Genomic DNA, 18,228 nt, shown 5'->3' on the forward strand with positions numbered 1-18,228 from the left:
ATGAAAACCAAAAGATCTGATGTTGTAATAAAAACAAAAACAAAAACAAAAACAAAAACAAAAGTTGCCAGAAAAACTCAGCAGGTCTGGCAACTTCTGTGGAGAAAAATTCGAGTTAACATTTCAGGTAAAGTGACTCTTCCTCAGAATTCAAAGAACTCTGAATGTGCTACCAACTAGTATTAGTGTTTCCACAATTCTGTGTAGGAACTCAATGTACAATTTTAACCAAACTCCCATGACTGGTTGAAGTCAATGGAGAAGAACACACACCCAGGAGGGAACCAGTGTTGCATCCAGTCCTATGCCTTATCTGATCAGCAAATTATTTTAAAATGTCCACTTTATTTCAGCAGCTATTGGGTTTAATTAAAAAGGGAGACTGCCACTTGTCAGTTATGTCATTTGGAAAGACATATCAATCACATTTTGAGGCAATGTGCATGTACAAGGAGTTGAGGTGGTCTGGTGTGTTGGTGGTTATTGGTATCTAATCTCCCAAATTCCTCCAAGAGTATAATTAACCAAGGATCTGTTTGTGTGAACTGGTTCTGAAACACGAGTGCTGAAGTTCTCTGCTGTTAGTCTCGTTACTGCGTCCTAGTCTGTTAGTGGCTTCACTTGATCCTGGACTTTCTACTATAGCAAGATATGGATTACTAATCAAAGTGCTTGTTTCTATTTTTACTGTAATTGCGAACCAAAAACAACTGAGGTACCAAGTTTCGCAACATCTAACAGTTCACGTTTATTATGATTGTTACATATTTTGTACACGAAAATCCCATGTGTTGGAGGTTGAGCTCTTGAAAATCACAACTTTAAGTGAGACCTGGTTCCCCCTTGTAATCAGTGTTTCAGTGGCAGAGTTAGATTGCTGCTGACAATTTTTGCTGAAAAAAAATGCACAGATTGAAATACTGAACTGTGTGTGTACATTACTATGTATAAACAATTGAATAATTTACAAAACAAAATGAATCACTAAATATGAAAGAAATACCACATGCCACGCAATTCAATACTGTTTAAAAAATGACTGCTGTACAGTACTTTTAAACTGAACATTCCTCATCCAGTGGCAGGTGCGAGTTGGTATTGGATCAGCCCATCTGATCTAATCCCTCGCTCAATATTAAATAGAGACCCTCATCTAATTCTTCATCAGCAATATTGAAGTGAGCTGTCGTTTTTCTGTTTGTTTAGTGCCTTGATCACACAGCTGCTGGAACATCCAGCTCTTGCCCATTGCCTCCACCATAAGCCTCCTCTCCTTTATACTGTGCTCCATCACCATGCAGTTCCTGTCACCCATTTTCCAGCTGCCATTGATCCCCAGGATGTTGAGTGTCATTTGAGGGGTCTGTGCTCCTGAACAGCTCCTTTACACACTTGCTCGAAGTGTTGGATTCTTTAATACAACGTGCACTCTGCTGGTTTTTCTCTCTCATAAGAATTATGTTCCAAGCTGATGCTCTAGCAATTGAAGCATTATAAAGTCATAGAGATGTACAGCACAGAAACAGACCCTTCAGTCCAACCTGTCCATGCTGACCAGATATCCCACCCAATCTAGTCCCACCTGCCAGCACTCAGCCCACATCCCTCCAAACCCTTCCTATTCATATACCCATCCAAATGCCTCTTAAATGTTGCAATTTTACTAGCCTCCAACACTTCCTCTGGCAGCTCATTCAACATACGTACCACCGTCAGTGTGAAAACATTGCCCCCTATGTCCCTTTTATATCTTTCCCCTCTCACCCTAAACCTATGCCCTCTAGTTCTGGACTCTCCTACCTCAGGGGAGAGTTTGTCTACTTATCATATCCATGCCCCCCAATTTTGCAAACCTCTATAAAGGTCACCTCAGCCTCCGATGCTCCGGAGAAAACAGCCCCAACCTGTTCAGCCTCTCCCTATAGCACAAATCCTCCAACCCTGGCAACATCCTTGTAAATTTTTTGAGCCCTTTCAAATTTCACGACATCCTTCCAATAGGAAGGAGACCAGAATTGCATGCAATATTCCAAAAGTGGCCTAACCAATGTCCTGTACAGCTGCAATATGACCTCCCAACTCCTGTACTCAATACTCTGACCAATAAAGGAAAGCATACTAAATGCCTTCTTCACTATCCTATCTCCCTGCGACTCCACTTTCAAGGAGCTATGAACGTGCACTCCCAGGTCTCTTTGCTCAACAACACTCCCTAGGACCTTACCATTAAGGTATATAACATCAAGTGGTTCTCTTTGATAGAAGGTGACCTGTTCAGGTGAAACATACAGCCTTGTGAAACTCAGTTTCCACTGCACTGAGCCTGGATCAGGAACGGTGGAATCAGCCCAATGTTGTGGGGTTCCTGGTGCAAAAGTCTGAAATGAGGATTGGACTCACCAATGACTTCCTGCTTTACACAAAACCTTGAGTAGCAGAATCCCAGGAGGGAACTCCCAGTGTAAATGCTTATGAGAAAAGCTTTACAATTTGGAAACTTTGAAACCATCCTGTTAACGAGTGCCTGAGAATGTCAGGTAGTTTCTGATGAAATTATTGACTTGTTCTCAGCCTGGACGATACAATCAGATTCCACTTATTGTCCATCTCGTCTTGAACCACTGCAGACGGACAGCTGTACAGTATGGAAACAGATCCTTCAGTCCAACTTGTCCATGCTGACTAGATATCCTATATTAATCTAGCCCTATTTGCCAGCACTAGGCCCACATACCTCTAAACCCTATTCATGTACCCATCCAGATGCCTTTTAAAATGTTGTAATTGTACTAGCCTCCACCACTTCCTCTGGCAGCTCATTCCATAAATGCATGCATTTTGAGTGAAGAAGTTGCCCCTTTGAATCAAAAATCTATACCCTTTCGTTTGGACTTCCCTACTAGCACGACCCAGAGCTTTTGATAGACTGCGATTTTCGTTCTCCATTTTAATTCTTGTTCTCACTCTGACACTGAAGGTTCACAGCCTCAAGGTAGGCCATTTAAGATTGAGATGGGTAAAACATTTCTTCACTCAAAAGGATAGTAGACCTATGACCCACACTGCAGAGGCCCTACCACTTGGGTTACACCCAAGTGATGGCTACATTTACTGATTTCAAAGGGATCAAGGGCTACAGGGGAAGGTGGCTTTGAGACAGAGGACCAGATATGATCACACTGAATGGTAGAGGGCCAACTGGCCTACTCCTGTTCCCAGTTTCTATTCTTTGACCAAACACTTTATAGCTTTCAGGACTGAACTGTGAGTTTACATGTAATCTAATCCTATTTTACTAGATATTTCTTTTATCTAAACCACCAACAAACCTCACTCTTTACAACAAAAACAATAACAAATTACAAGTATTGTGCACCAGGGTTAGTGCTCATTTTTCTCTTTGGAGACTACATGACAGCCAACTATTTAGCTGGTTCCTATTTGTTTAAAATGTGCTGCTGGAAAAGCACAGCAGGTCAGGCAGCATCCAAGGAACAGGAGATTCGATGTTTCAGGCATAAGCCTGAAGGAGGGCTTATGCCCAAAACGTCAAATCTCCTGTTCCTTGGATGCTGCCTGACCTGTTGTGCTTTTCCTGCAGCACATTTTTAGCTCTGATCTCCAGCATCTGCAGACCTCACTTTCTCCTCCAATTTTTTTAAGGCATTTTCTAATCAAATCTACACATCTCTGGAGCAGCTGAGACTTGAACCCCACACTCTTCAGGGGTAAGGTTACTACCACTACACCACAAGAGCCTCCTCACTTCTGTCTGTTTTTTAAAAAAATAACTGATTTTTCTCATCAACCTGGTGAGATATGTTATTACGTATCTCTGGAGCAGGTGGGTCTTAAACCTGTTCCTCCATTTTCAGTGGCAGAGACATTACCACTGCATCACAAGAGGGCCCTTACTTGTTTTCTTTTAAATTTAACTTATTTTCCTAATCAACCTGTTCAGAAATGTTATTACACATCTCTAGTGAGCATGGTACTTAAACACAGGTCTCCAACATCAGTAAAGACATTATCACCTACCACACAAGTCTCCTCACTTTTCTCTTTGCTTTCTGCCAGATTGACATACAGCTCTTTCTTTCACATCTCCTCTGGACAGGTATTTTGTTGCCTCACTTGTCATTTCAATCGACCTCTTTAGATTTGCCAAATAAACTCTTTGGTCTTTAAATCTCTACTTTCCTCCAGCCTGTCACAGATCTTTACTCTTGTTCTTGTTCTTTTTCCTCCTTTCACTTGTTCAAGCCCTCTTACACTTCCAACTTGTCTCAGAAGAGCTTATGCTCGAAACATCGACTCTCCTGCTCCTCGGATGGTGCCTGAACGGCTGTGCTTTTCCAACACCACACCTTTTGACTCAGTTTAGATGAAAACTCACTCACCAAAAACATTAACTCTGCGATTTTTCCACAGACGCGTCTGGACTTGCTGACTCCTCTCACCATCTCCCATCCTAACATGGCGCCTGTTTTCTTCCCGGCATTTTCCACCCCACGGCCTCCCTCTCCCGCCCTGCGCTCTCATTGGGTGAGCTGCCAGCCAATCAGCGGATAGCATGGGCGGTGGCATGCGTTTCACTGGGACAATGCGCCAAAGGGAATCCTCAGGATCTGTTACCTCTTGTTGATTGGCTGGGTCTCTTGGGCCAGTATCACGGGGCGCACCTGAGTGGGTGGGGCGGCCTATGATTGACAGCCCGGACCAGCCGCCTAATTGGCCCTTGGCTCGAGCAGAAACCGTTAGAAAAAAACAGTTAAAATTTAAAAGTGGGACTGGAGGTAAAACTTCGAACTGATTGGCCAACTACAGTAAGTTTAATTTTTTGGGGGAGGGAGAGGAGATATCACGTAAAGGAAGCTTAAAAAAAACTAAAGAGGTAAATGTAAGATGTGTTAGAATAAGCATTGAATTTATTGGAAAGAAATGTTTGTTTTAAGAATGAATCATTGTCTGGAGTTGGGGCTTCCAAGAGGAAAGGGAACTGGACAATGGGAAATCCTCCCAAACCAACAACACCCAGCCTTCCTGAGAAGGACAACGCAATAGGAGCATGGAAAAATTATCACCTTCAAGCTCCTCTTAGAATCGCACACTCACACTCCTGCTTTGGAGAGATGTTCCTTCATCGTCATTGTGTTATAATCCTGGAACTCCCTCCCTAATGGCACAGTGGGAGCTAAACCTGATGGAACTCAAGTGGTTTGAGCAGAAGGCCCCCACCATCTTCCCAAGCAGGACATAGGATGGACAATTAATGTGGACCTTATCATTTAACATAGCTCAAGAATTAATAGAGCATTGTAAAGATGAAGCATCTCCCTCCACTGCTGTACACTCTGAAGATTATGCTTTATACAGAAAGCTGTGGTTACATGGACAACTCCTGTAGCATAATTAACAGCATCCTACCAGGAAAGCACAGGTAGATACCATGACTGGTGGGCTAATAATTCTCCCATGGGACACCTGTTCTCTGTTGACCAGACTAGAGCGAACAAATGTGGAAGTCAAATGATGTCTGCTGAAAAAAGCCCCATCTTTGAGGTGATTCAATTTTTCTTTGGATGCAGCAACACAGCTAAGATAGCTTTATGGTACAATGGATAGCATCTCTGTCTCTGAGTCAGGAGCTGTAGTTTCAAGTTCAACCCCAAGACTCATTGACCATGGAAGGTGCATTCATAATGCAACCGAACAGGTCAACCTGCAAATCCTTCCAACGTGGTGATGGAAGGTGGTGGAAGTAAGAGAGAGTCCTGGTCAGCTATGATTGATGTGGAGTGGTGATTAGATTAGAGGGGTGCTGGAAAAGCACACCAGGTCAGGCAGCATCCGAGGAGCAGGAAAATCAACAGTTTTGGGCAGGATTCATTCCTGCGCCTCGGATGCTGCCTGACCTGCTGTGCTTTTCCAGCACCATTCTAATCTTGTCTCTGATCTCCAGCATCTGCAGTCCTCACATTCGCCTTGATGTAGAGTGATGTCCTTCAAGCACAAACTTCTGGCTTCAGGCTTGTGATCTAAAGAGAAAAAAACATAAATAGACAGAGGTGGATCAGTGGTTAGCACTGCTGTCTCACAGCGCCAGGAACCCAGGTTTGATTTTAGCCTTGGGTGACTGTGTAGAGTTTGCACATTCTCCCTGTGTCTGCATGGGTTGTCTCCCACAGTCCAAAGATGTGCAGGTCAGGTGAGTTGGCCATGTTAAATTGCCCATAATGTTACGTGCATTCGTTAGAGGGAAATAGATCTGAGTGGGTTGGTGTGGACTTGTTGGGCTGAAGGGTCTGTTTCCACACTGCAGGGAATCTAATCTAAAGTGTGCGATTCACTTGCCTCATATCTCCAGCTGAAGGAAGGATATAAAGAAAGCAGGAAATAAGTCTAATGACTGTCCTGTGAATCTTCAAAGGTATCCTCACTAATGTAATAGTGGATAAAAAGTGAGTGTCTCATTGAAATTCTGAATGCACACACAAATCAGTTCAAACTGCATCCATGAAGAAGTTCAATGTATTTTCAACACCGAAACAAAGTGAATAGAAATTGGATGGAATTTTCCATGTTGTGAATGAATTTCAAAGGTCAACAAAGGAATGTGTGTTTAAAATATTAAATAATGATTAGCCAAATGAGCCTAACCACAGGTATAATGAAGTTCAAAATGGATAGAAACCCAGTGGTGCACTCAATGGATTGCAAATTAGATCCCTGACATTGTTGATGGATCTGTGGAAATCTAACCTGCTCTTTGGATTTGCACAGAGCCCTCCAGCCATTTCCAGTACAATGCCAGCTACATGTCATGTTGTCCTCTCATATCGCCCACCCTGTGTCAGAGGGAGCCAAACTCTGAAGGGCACAAAATGGAAAGGACCACCTTCTGATTCTCCCAATCACGTTCTGCTCCCTGGAAGCACCGCGTCCTGCAAGAGAAAAGATAAAATGTCGATGTGTGTGCAGCTCTGTCATTGTCTGTAGTGCCGACCATAATTGAATAATTGGAAACATGGATTAGAATAATTTGGAGGTGCCGGTGTTGGACTGGGGTAGACAGAGTTAAAAATCACACAACAGGGAGTTAGAGCAGCAGTCTGAAAGCTAGTGCTTCCAAATAAACTTGTTGGAGTATAACCTGGTGTTGTGTGATTTTTTAATTTTGGAAACATGGAGTCAGTGAGGGTTCAGGGTATTGTTAGCAGCATTAATAGGTGTGTGAAGATAAGCTGCTGTTATTTGAGAACACCGAGTATTCAGGAGTGTTGCTAGGTGACTAGTGGGATGTGTGATGCATTGGGCACTGGGTGGCTATTCATGTTCTGGGTATGAGATACCATGGGCATACACATTTAACAACCTTAACGGCCAGTGTGAGGTCATTTGACTTCTTGTGATGCTGTTACCAAATCTTTGGGCCAGACATTAGAAATGAACTTCCCTGACCACCTGCTCCCATTCTTCTGGACCCCCGAACTTCTCCTGTCCATTATCAGCACTAAGCCTCCAGCACAGTATCTTTGCCCCTTTGTCTTCTCTCTTTGTTAACATTGGCATGCAAAGCTATTCAGCAGCAGCCCCCTGGAATTCAATGCAGTTCACATTTAATGTCTGGTACAGATATTAGTTTTGTATGTGTATCTTCAGTCCTTTCTGCATGTTATTTGTCAAACAGGGAGTTTCTGATCTATGTTATCCAGAAGTTATTTTCAAATGGGGAATATTGTCCTCAGTCAGTTTCAGCAATAAAGTAATTTTCATTTGTCAGACATAGTGCCCTATTGGTGAGACAATGAATCCTCCATTCACTTTAACTCCGAGATGAAATCTGTTTTTTGGAACTTTGTTGCCTATGTGTTTTTGTAAGTTGACAACTGAGAGAATAAACTTTTGCTTGAGTGGAGATTGTAATATTTAAGGTTATATCAGATTTTGTCTCGGAATAGGGCTGTTGCGGGGTTTACATGTCACACATCAATTCAAGAGTCAGTGAAAAGTAGTTGGTGAGGGGTTATTTGGAAGCAGACAAAGAGGAACACTGGCTCCATGCAGCAGAAATACTGCTGTTAGCTGTTTCATAATATGAAAGTCACGAGTGTTTACTGAGTTATATTGGCTCTAAGTCAAACAGCATCTTGATTTAAAATTTGTATCCTTGTTTTCAAGTCCCTCAATGGTCCTGTACCGCAACCCATCTAATTCTCTGAACCCCTTCACTTGTTCATCTCTGATTTCAATTGCTTCATCATGGACAGCTGTGCCTTCAGTTGCCTGTGCCCCAAGCTTTGAAGTCCCTCTTGAATCCTCTTTACTTGTACAGTTTACTTTACACCTTTATGATGCTCCTTAAAACCTACCTCACTGACTTTAGATCATGTGACCAAACAATTCCTTATGTGACTTTGTGTCACATGATATTTGGAATGCCTCTGTAAAGAGCCTTGGGATGTAACTTCCGTAAATAGTGTTAGATAAGTTGATATTTCTGTGGTTATGATGGAACTGAGCATGATGTTTACTTCAATATTCTCCCAAACAGGAGAACTGCTTTTTACAAACCACACCGGAGTAGCAGATTGCTCCTAAGTGAGCTCTGGGAAATAAATAATAAATGTATTGAGACCCGAGAGAGCGGTGTTCTGCCTGCTGCAGATTGATTCTGTTAAGTTTCATTCTTGAAGAAAAATTACAAGAGCTTCAACATATCCTTGAGCCATGAGCAGGTTATTGCTGAGCAGGTGCTGCTTGATAGCATTGTTGATGATACTTTCTATCACACCTTTCTCCTTCAGTGGTCCCTGGCATCAGAGGTGCCAGTCTTCAGCCAATTCAATTCACTCCATGTGATATCAAGACACATAAGAGGTACTGGATTCTGCAAAAGCTGTGGGCTTTAATAACATTCTGGGAACAGTACAGAAGACCAGAACTTGCCACTCCCCGAGCTGAGCTGTTCCAGTATAGCCATAACACTAGCATCCACTATACAATGTAGAAAATTGCGCAGGTATGACCTGCACACAAAAAAACAGGCCAAATCCAACCATGTCAATTACCATCCCATCAATCTACACTTGATTGGCATGGTGGCCCAGTGGTTAGCACTGCTGCCTCCCAGCGCCAGGGGTTTGGGTTCAATTCCGAATATTGTATGCAATTCTAGTCTCCTTCCTATCTGAAAGGTGTTGTGAAACTTAAAAGAATTCAGAAAAGATTTACAAGGATGCTGCCAGGGTTGGAGGATTTGAGCTATAAGGAGAGGCTGAACAGACTGGGGCTGTTTTCTCTGGAGCATTGGAGGCTGAGGGGTGACCTTACAGAGGTTTACAAAATTATGAGGGGCACGGATAGAATAAATAGGCAAAGTCTTTTCCCCGGGGTCGGGGAATCCAGAACTAGAGGGCATAGGTTTAGGGTGAGAGGGGAGAGATATAAAAGAGACCTAAGGGGAAAGTTTTTCACACAGAGGGTGGTACGTGTATGGAATGAGTTGCCAGAGGAAGTGATGGAGGCTGGTACAATTGCAACATTTAAAAGGCTTCTGGATGGGTATGAGAAAAGGAAGGGTTTGGAGGGATATGGGCCAGGTGCTGGCAGGTGGGATTTGATTGGATTGGGATATCTGGTCGGCATGGACGGGTTGGACAGAAGGGTCTGTTTCCATGCTGTACATATCTATGACTCTATAACTGTCTGCGTGGAGTTTGCACATTCTTCCCGTGTCTATGTGAGTTACCTTCGGGTGCTCCGGTTTCCTCCCACAGTCTGGATGTGCAATTTAGTTGAATTGGCCATGCTAAATTGCCTATAGTGTTCAGGGATGTGTAGGCTAGGTGCATTAGTCAGGGGTAAGTATAGGGTAGGGGAATAGGTCTGGGTGGGTTACTCTTCGAAGGGTCGGTGTGGACTTGTTGGGCCTGCAGGAAATCTAATCTAAAATGATGGAACGTGTCATAACGGTACTGCACAGAACACCTGGTCACAGATGTTCAGTTTGTGTTTGGCCAGGCCCACTTAGCTTCTGACCTTTTTATAGCCTTGGTGCAAAACCACATAATTCCACAGGAGGTGAGAGTGACAATCCTTGATGTCAAATTTGACTGTGTTTGGTATCAAGGAACCCTAGGAGAACTGCAGATGCTAGAGATCAAGATCAGGTTCGAAAAGTGTGGAACTGGAAAGGCACAGCAGGTCTGGCATCTAACCAGCAGGAGAATTGATGTTTCAGGCATAAGTCCTTCATCAGGAACATCAAAGAATCTTAGTAAAATTGGAATCAATGGGGATCATGTGAAAATTCTCCAGTTCCTCATGAAGGGCTTTTGCCCGAAACGTCAAGTTTTCTGCTCCTCGGATATTGCCTGACCTACTGATTGATTGAAGTCACACCTGGCGTATAGGAAGATGGTTGTGGTTGTTGGAAGTCAGTCACCTCAAGGCATCTCTGCAGGAGTTCCTCAGGGCAGTGTCTTCCGTTCAACCATCTCTGCAGGAGTTCCTCAGGGCAGTGTCTTCTGTTCAACCATCTTCATCTGCTTCATCAATGACTTTCCCTCAGTCATAAGGTCAGAAATGGGAAGCTTCAATGATGATTGCACAATTTTGAGCACCATTTGCCCCTTAGATACTCAAGCAGACCATGTTCAAATGCAACAACATCTGGACAATATCCAAGTTTGGACTGTCAAGTAGCAGGTAACATTTGCATTACATAAACGCCAGGCAATGACCATCTCCAATAGGAAACAATCTAAACACTGCACCTCATTCATTCAGTGGTGTTGCCATGGCTGCAACACTTTCTGGGGGCTTGCCACTGACTCAACTGAAATTGCCATGGCTGCAAGAACAGGTCAGAGGCTAGGGGTACTGTGGTGAGTAATTCACGTCCTGACTCCCCAAAACCTGTCCATCATCTACAAGGCATAAGTCATGAGTGTGATGGAATATTCCCATGCCTGGATGGGTGCAGCTCCAACAACATGCAAGAAACTTGACAGCATCCAGGATTGACACCATATCTACAAGCATCCAGTTGCTCAACCACTGACTCTTGGTAGTAGCCGTGTGTACCATATCCAAGATGCACTGCAGGAATTCACTAAAGATCATGAATTAGCACCTTCCAAGCCAACAATCGCTTCCATTGAGAAAGACAAGGGCAGCAGATACACGGGAAGACCACCCCATGCAAGTTACACTCCAAGCCAATCACCATCCTGACTTGGAAATATATTGCTTTTCCTTCACTGTCACAGGGTTAAAATACTGGAATTCCCTCCCTAATGGCATTGTGGGTTGACAACACATGGACTGCAGTGGTTCAAACTGGCAGCATACCAGCATCTTGTCAAGGATATCTAGGGACAGGCAATAAATGATGGCCAGCTCATGATGCCCAGATCCCATGAGTAAATATATGTTCTTGTGTGTTCTTCATTGATTTACATAAGAGACACAGCATAGAACCAGGCCATTCAGCTAAACTAACCCATGATGTTTATGCTCCACTCAAGCCTGTACCCTTCTTTCTTCACCTAAATCAATCATTATAACCCTGCATTCCTTTCTCCCTTATGTGTTCATTTAACTTCCACTTGGGTGGCACGATGGCTTTGTGGTTGCCACTGCTGCCTAAATTGTTCATAGTGTTCAAGGATGTGTAGATTAGGTGCATTAGTCAGGGGTATATGTAGGGGAATGGACCTGGGTGGGTTATTGTTTGGAGGGTCGGTATGGGCTTGTTGGGCTGAAGGGCCTGTTTCCACACTGTAGGGATTCTATAGTTCACCTCAACCATTTCATTTGGAAGTGAGTCCCACATTCTGCCCATTCTCTGGATAAAGATTCTCATGATTGTTTGATTGGATTTATTAATTATTGCTTTATATCAATGGTTCTTAGCTTTCTCTTCCTCAGAGCAAACTTTCTCTCTGAATCCATTGTATCATAATAATTGAGAACATTAAAGACTTTTAATAACTTATCTCTTGGCCTTCTTTCTTCAATCACAACCCAGCTTTCCCAAAACATAAACTCACACATTTATCATTTTTGTTAATCTCTCAATGCCTTCCCCAGTGTCTCGAGATCCTTTCTATATTACAGCTAGCAGAATTGCACGCAGTACTCCAAGTCTGGCCCAATCAAGATTAGATATAGATTTAGTATTACCATTCTACTTTTCAATTCTATCCCTCTGGAAATAAATCCGAATTAGAGTCAGAGAATCATAGAGATGTACAGCACGGAAACAGACCCTTTGGTCCAACCCGTCCATGCTGACCAGATATTCCAACCCAATCTAGTCCCACCTGCCAGCATCTGGCTCATATCCCTCTAAACCTTCTTATTCAGATAATCCTCCAGATGCCTTTTAAATAGCCTCCACCTTCATCTGGCAGCTCATTCCGCACACATACCACCCTCTGTGTCTCTTTTATATCTTTCCAATCTCACCTTAAACCTATGCCTTCTAGTTCTCGACTCCCCTACCTCCGGGAGACTTTGTCTATTTATCCTATCCATGACTATGCCCCTCATGATTGTATAAACTCTCAGCCTCTGACGCTCCAGGGGAAAAAGCCCCAGCCTATTCAACCTCTCCCTATAGCTCAAACCCTCCGACCATGGCAATATCCTTGTAAACCTTTTCTAAACGTTTTCAAGTTTCCCAACATCCTTCCAATAGGAAGGAGACCAGAATTGCACGCAATATAACAAAAGTGGCCTAACCAATGTCCTGTACAGCCTCAACATGACCTCCCAACTCCTGTACTCAATGCTCTGACCATTAAAGGAAAGCATGCCATACACCTTCTTCACTATTCTATCGACCTGTGACTCTACTTTCAAGGAACAATGAACCTGCACTCCAAGGTCTCTTTGTTCAGCAACAATCCCCAGGACTTTACTTTTAAGTGTATAAGTCCTGCTAAGATTTCCTTTCCCAAAATTCACATTCATGGTTTACTTTCAGTTTTGCTTTGTTAATCTAAGCTATGGAACAACTTTTCTGTGATTGATGTATTTACACTCCAAGATCACTTTGTTTCTTCTTCCTGCCTACATTTGCACCTTCTATGTAATAAGTGACTTCCCTAATCTTCCCACCAACTTGCACTACCCCATATTTATTTGTGTTTTACTTCACTTGCCAAATATTTGCCAATTTTGAATGCGGCTGTGAGGTCACCCAGGTTAGCCAGATGCAAGACATTGTTCAACACCTTGCACAGTCCTCAATAGATTAGAAGGTGGTACCCCTTTCCAATGCAAGATGTACAGGTAAATTTTCTGCTTTAGCATGATCATCTCACCTCTATATGTGTTAGCACAGAATTGTGTTCTGCACCCATTTTCTTTCAGAACACAGAAATCCACTGAAGTTTGTTCTTATCTATTTAAGAAAGAAATTGGTATTCTTGGTCATTGCTGCAATCCTGTCAAAACAACTTGTCCAGCTGACTTCCACTGAAGCCATGAAATAATTTGACCCTTCAAAGATAGATTCCAATATTGCTGTTTTGTTTTTGATTTCCAGCATCTGCCATTAAAAACAAAAACAGAAACCGCTGGAATATGTTTTTGTTTTTGACTGTAAATGCTTGATTTTCATTTTCTTATTTCCTTATTCTGCACATAGCAAATACAGGCAAGAATGGTGGACATTTCCAAAATGGCTGAGAAATATTGGGTTGAATTGGAAAGTCATTGTTCTGCCATTGATCATTGCCCTGCAGAACGCTTTCTTCTGAAACTCAACTCTACTGTTATTCTATGATGGCATTTGACCTCTATTTTATCAAGTAGCTTGGCATTCTGCTGTCCAGACCGTCCTTTACAATTTCAACGTACTTTGAATCAACTTTTTTTAAATTTCAAAAATAAACTTTATTCACAAAATTATTTGGGTCTCTTTACAAATGGTCATGCCATTCTTGTGCACACATTACATTTCTTTACATACAGACATTGAAATTTACTTTTCCTATATATGAGTCCATACATTTACTATCTAGCTCTTCTGAAGCATCAGCAGAGCACATATGACTGGGCCCCTATTCTTCTTATGCAGGCAGATGTTACACAGTGGTCTTCCCCCACTGCGCCTTGACGGCAGCTGCCCCAGGTTTCAGCGTGTCCCTCAACACATAGTCCTGGACCTTGGAATGTGCAAGTCTGTAACACTCAGTCAGGGCCAACTCCTTCAGCTGGAAGATCAACAGGTTTCGGACCGCCCAGAGAGCGTCCTTCACCGAGCTGATGATCCTCCAGGCACAGTTGATGTTCGTCTCGGTGAACGTCCTGGAGAACAGACCATAGAGCATGGAGTCCCGCGTCACGGCGCTGCTCGGGGCGAACCTCTACCAACACCACTACATTCCTCTCCAGACTTCTTCTGCGTAAGCACATTCCAGAAGGAGGTGTGTGACAGTCTCGTTCCACCCCCCGCAGCTGCTTCGAGGGCAGCGTGCGGTGCGGCTGAGAGTCTGGGCGTGCATAAAGGATCTCGCAGGCAGAGCCCTTCTCACCACCAGCCAAGCCATGTCTTGGTGCTTGTTGGAAAGTTCTGGCGATGAGGCATTCTGCCAAATGGCTTTGACAGTCTTCTCAGGGAATCACTTGATAGGATCCGCCCTCCATGTTTCCCGAAGGGTCTCAAGGACACTACGTGCTGACCACTTCCTGATGGACTTGTGGTCAAAGGTGTTTTTCTTCATAAACTTCTCCATGAAGGACAGGTGATACAAAACGGTCCAACTACTCGGAGCATTCGCGGTAGCGAGGCCTTCGCAACACCGGGGACAGGTAGAACCTCAGTACGTAGTGACACTTGGTATGACCGGACATCCACACACAGCTTGATACAGCCACACACAAAGGTGGCCATTAGGGTGAGGGTGGCATTGGGTGTATTTTTCCCCCCTTGCCCAGATCTTTATACATCGAGACCCTTCGGACCCGGTCCATCTTTGATCTCCATATAAATTGGAAGATGGCCCAGGAATAGGCCAGACTTGTGCCACGTATAACAGCAAAGACAGTGCCTCACACCTGATGACCAGGTTTTTTTCCAGCGATGGAGAGCGACCGTAGCTTCCATCTGCCCGGTTTCTACCTCACTTTGCTGATATGCTCCTCCCAAGGCTTGGCGCATGTCCCAGCCCTCCCCCCCGAACTAAATACCCAGCACCTTCAGATGGTCGGTCCTGACGGTGAAGGGGATCGAGGATTGATAGGCCCAGTTCCTGAAGAGCATGGCCTCACTCTTGCCTCGGTTTACCTTGGCCCCTGAGGCCCGTTCGAACTGGTCACATATGCACATGAGTCTGCGCATGGACAGCGGATCCAAGCAGAAAACGGCAACGTCATCCATGTACAGGAAGACCTTAACCTGCAGGCCCCCACTGCCAGGAATAGTCACCCCTCTCAGGCTCGCATCTTTCCTGATGGACTTGGCAATGGCTCTATGCAGCACACAAACAAGGCAGGAGAGAGAGAGGGCAGCCCTGCCTGACTCCAGATCTGACTGCGAAGCTATCTGATTCCCACCCATTGATTGAGACTGTACTGACAATGTTGGTGTAGAGCTGTCTGATCCAATTGCAGATTCCCTCCCCAAAGTCCATTTTAGAGAGAACATCTCTCATATACGTGTGTGATATCCTGTCAAAGGCTTTCTCCTGGTCCAGGCTGATCAGGCAGATGTCTAACCCTCTGTCCTGCACGTAGGCGATCATATCCCTGAGGAGTGCGAGACTCTCAGTAATCTTCCTGCCTGGTACAGCACAGGTTTGATCAGGGTGAATCACCGACCCCAGAGCAGACCTGACCCGGTTGGCGATTACCTTTGACAAAATTTTGTAATCTGCATTCAACAATGAGATTGGTCTCCAATTTTTGAGTTCCTCTCTCTCTCCCTTCTGCTTGTAGATGAGGGTGATGATGCCTTTCCTCATGGATTCACTCATGGTACCTGCCCGAAGCATACTGACATACACCTCCAGCAGGTCCTGGCCAATCAAGTCCCACAGAGCAGAATTGAGCTCGACCGGTAAACCGTCACTTCCGGGAGTTTTATTCATTTCGAAGGACTCGAGGGCCTTGGTCAGCTCGTCCAGAGATAGCAGCTGGTCCAGTCTCTCCCGTGTTCTGTCGTCTAAGACCTCCGTGATAGAGGACAGGAACGACTGGGAGGCTGTGCTGTCGGTTGGCTTCGCGTCATACAGACTGGCATAGAAGGATTTGCTAATCCTCATGACATAAGCCTGAGATGACGTTATCGAGCTGTCTTCTTCCTTCAGGCTGCTGAGCACGGAGCTCTCTTTGCGCACCTTCTGGAAAAAGAAACGTGAGCACGTCTCGTCCTGCTCCACCGAGCGGACCCTGGACCGGAAGATTATCTTGGAGGCCTCCGAGGTAAAGAGCAGGGCTTGCTGGCCCTTCAACTCCTTGAGGTCCTCCGTGACATTGACCCCCAATGACTGCAGCAGGAGCAGGTTCTGCATACTTTCCTGGAGCTGGGACAGTTTTCCCCGCCTCTCTCTCACTTCCTGAACACCTTTGAAGATGAAGAGCCTCTTGATGTTCCCTTTTACTGTTTCCCACCAGTCCGCTGGGGACTCAAAGAAGGGCTTCACGGTTCTCCAACCTGCGTAGTCCCTCTTGAGCTCCTCATGTTTTCTGGGGTCAACAGCTTTGTGTTCAACTTCCACGTTCCCTTACCAGACCGCTGCTCGTCCTGTAGGTGACAGTCGGCCAGCAGGAGGCAGTGGTCAGAGAAGAACACCGGCTTGACGTCGGTGGATCTGATCAAATCAACCTCTTCAGATATTTCATGCTACACCATGGAAGCAGGAGGAACTGAAGCCTCTCATGAGTTCAATATCATATGACCTATTATAATCAGATGTGGTTTCCATTTGCTTCAGTAAGCTTTTGCCTCTATAGGATAAGAGTCCCAAGTTTTGTTTTCAAAATCATTGGTTGGTTATGAGTTCCATTTCTCCTTTAGAACTAAGCAGTTCCCTTTTCTCTGAAAGGTGCTAAGATACTAAAGCAGAAATGGACCTCAACCAACCAATGATTTTTCAAAACCAACCAAATCAAAACGGGAACACTGCTGACCCATAGATATTTCATGCTTGGGAATTCAGCACAGTTCACAATTTCACTTGTACAGTTACACACAGTGTCATTATAGTCCCCAGTTCCCCAAATCCAGCTTAAATAAAACCAATATTCTTGTTGCTGCCTTTGCATGTCCTTATTTTTACAGTATATGGCATCTTTATATATTTTTTAATAAAACCTTCCACTCCTGGGTGCTATACAACCCTTGCATTTGAACTTGATGAAGGAATCCCTGTCTTGTTGTGAGGATTTTGTTGGTTTTAAGCTGATGATATATTATGATGGTATATTCAGCCTTGATTGAGCGTATTTAGAATTATTTTTCCAATTCTTTGAAATTGATTTTGCCCTCACAGTTATAGCTTAATTACATAAAGAAGAAATGTATGAAGCAGGTAGAATGAACAGGTTACTCTCTGCCTACATTCAGAACATTGTAAACACATAGATCCAAAAAGATATACAGCTCAGAAACAGACCTTTCGGTCCAACTCAACCCTTCCTATTCATATATCCACCCAGCACCGATCCATACAGCACAATGCTAGTCACAGGCCTCCAGTCTGAAAAGCAACCCTCTACCATCATCCTCTGTCTCCTACCTTTGGGCCAATTTTGTATCCAAATAGCTAGTCCTCCCAGTAGTCCATGTGATCTAACTTGTTACCAGTCGACCATGTGGAACCTTGCTGAACGCCTTATGACGTCCACATAGACAACGTCTAGTGCTCTGCCTTCATCAATTCTTTTCACTTCTTCAAAAAATTCAATCAATATGGGCTGGGTGCTGGCAGGTAGGACTAGATTGGGTTGGGATATCTGGTCAGCATGGGCAGGTTAGACCGAAGGGTCTGTTTCCATGCTGTACAGCTCTATGACTCTATAAGTTAGTGAGATATGATTTCCCACTCACAAAGCCATGTTGACTATCCCTAATTAGTCCAAATATATGGAAATCCTGTCCCTCAGAATTTCCTCCAACAATTTTCCCACTACTGATGCCTGGCTCACCAGTCTATAGTTGTCTGGCTTTTCCTTACCACCTTTAAAACATAGAACATTACAGCGCAGTACAGG

The 18,228-nt window shown here is 44.1% G+C and overlaps 1 protein-coding gene and 1 long non-coding RNA gene across 3 annotated transcripts in view; one reads left to right on the plus strand and one right to left on the minus strand.

Moving 5' to 3' along the window:
- Nucleotides 1-723: 723 nt before the first annotated feature.
- Nucleotides 724-4,645, minus strand: LOC132833876 (uncharacterized). 2 transcript variants are annotated; one of them, XR_009647123.1, is made up of 3 exons: nucleotides 4,401-4,636; nucleotides 2,401-2,635; nucleotides 724-893 (listed from the first exon to the last, which is right to left on the minus strand). It is a non-coding gene; the product is annotated as an uncharacterized LOC132833876 (long non-coding RNA). The 2 variants fall into 2 exon arrangements; XR_009647122.1 differs by lacking the exon at nucleotides 2,401-2,635 and having other exon boundaries at nucleotides 4,401-4,645.
- Nucleotides 4,646-4,799: 154 nt separating this feature from the next.
- LOC132833968 (uncharacterized) overlaps nucleotides 4,800-18,228 on the plus strand; it is an 89,249-nt gene continuing 75,820 nt past the window's right edge. The window contains exon 1 of the mRNA XM_060852672.1: nucleotides 4,800-4,826. The gene's annotated coding sequence lies outside the window, so the exon portion shown is untranslated. The remainder of the gene's footprint in view (nucleotides 4,827-18,228) is intronic.

The sequence above is a fragment of the Hemiscyllium ocellatum genome, chromosome 38, assembly GCF_020745735.1.
Source record: "Hemiscyllium ocellatum isolate sHemOce1 chromosome 38, sHemOce1.pat.X.cur, whole genome shotgun sequence".
NCBI classification, from domain to species: Eukaryota; Metazoa; Chordata; class Chondrichthyes; order Orectolobiformes; family Hemiscylliidae; genus Hemiscyllium; species Hemiscyllium ocellatum.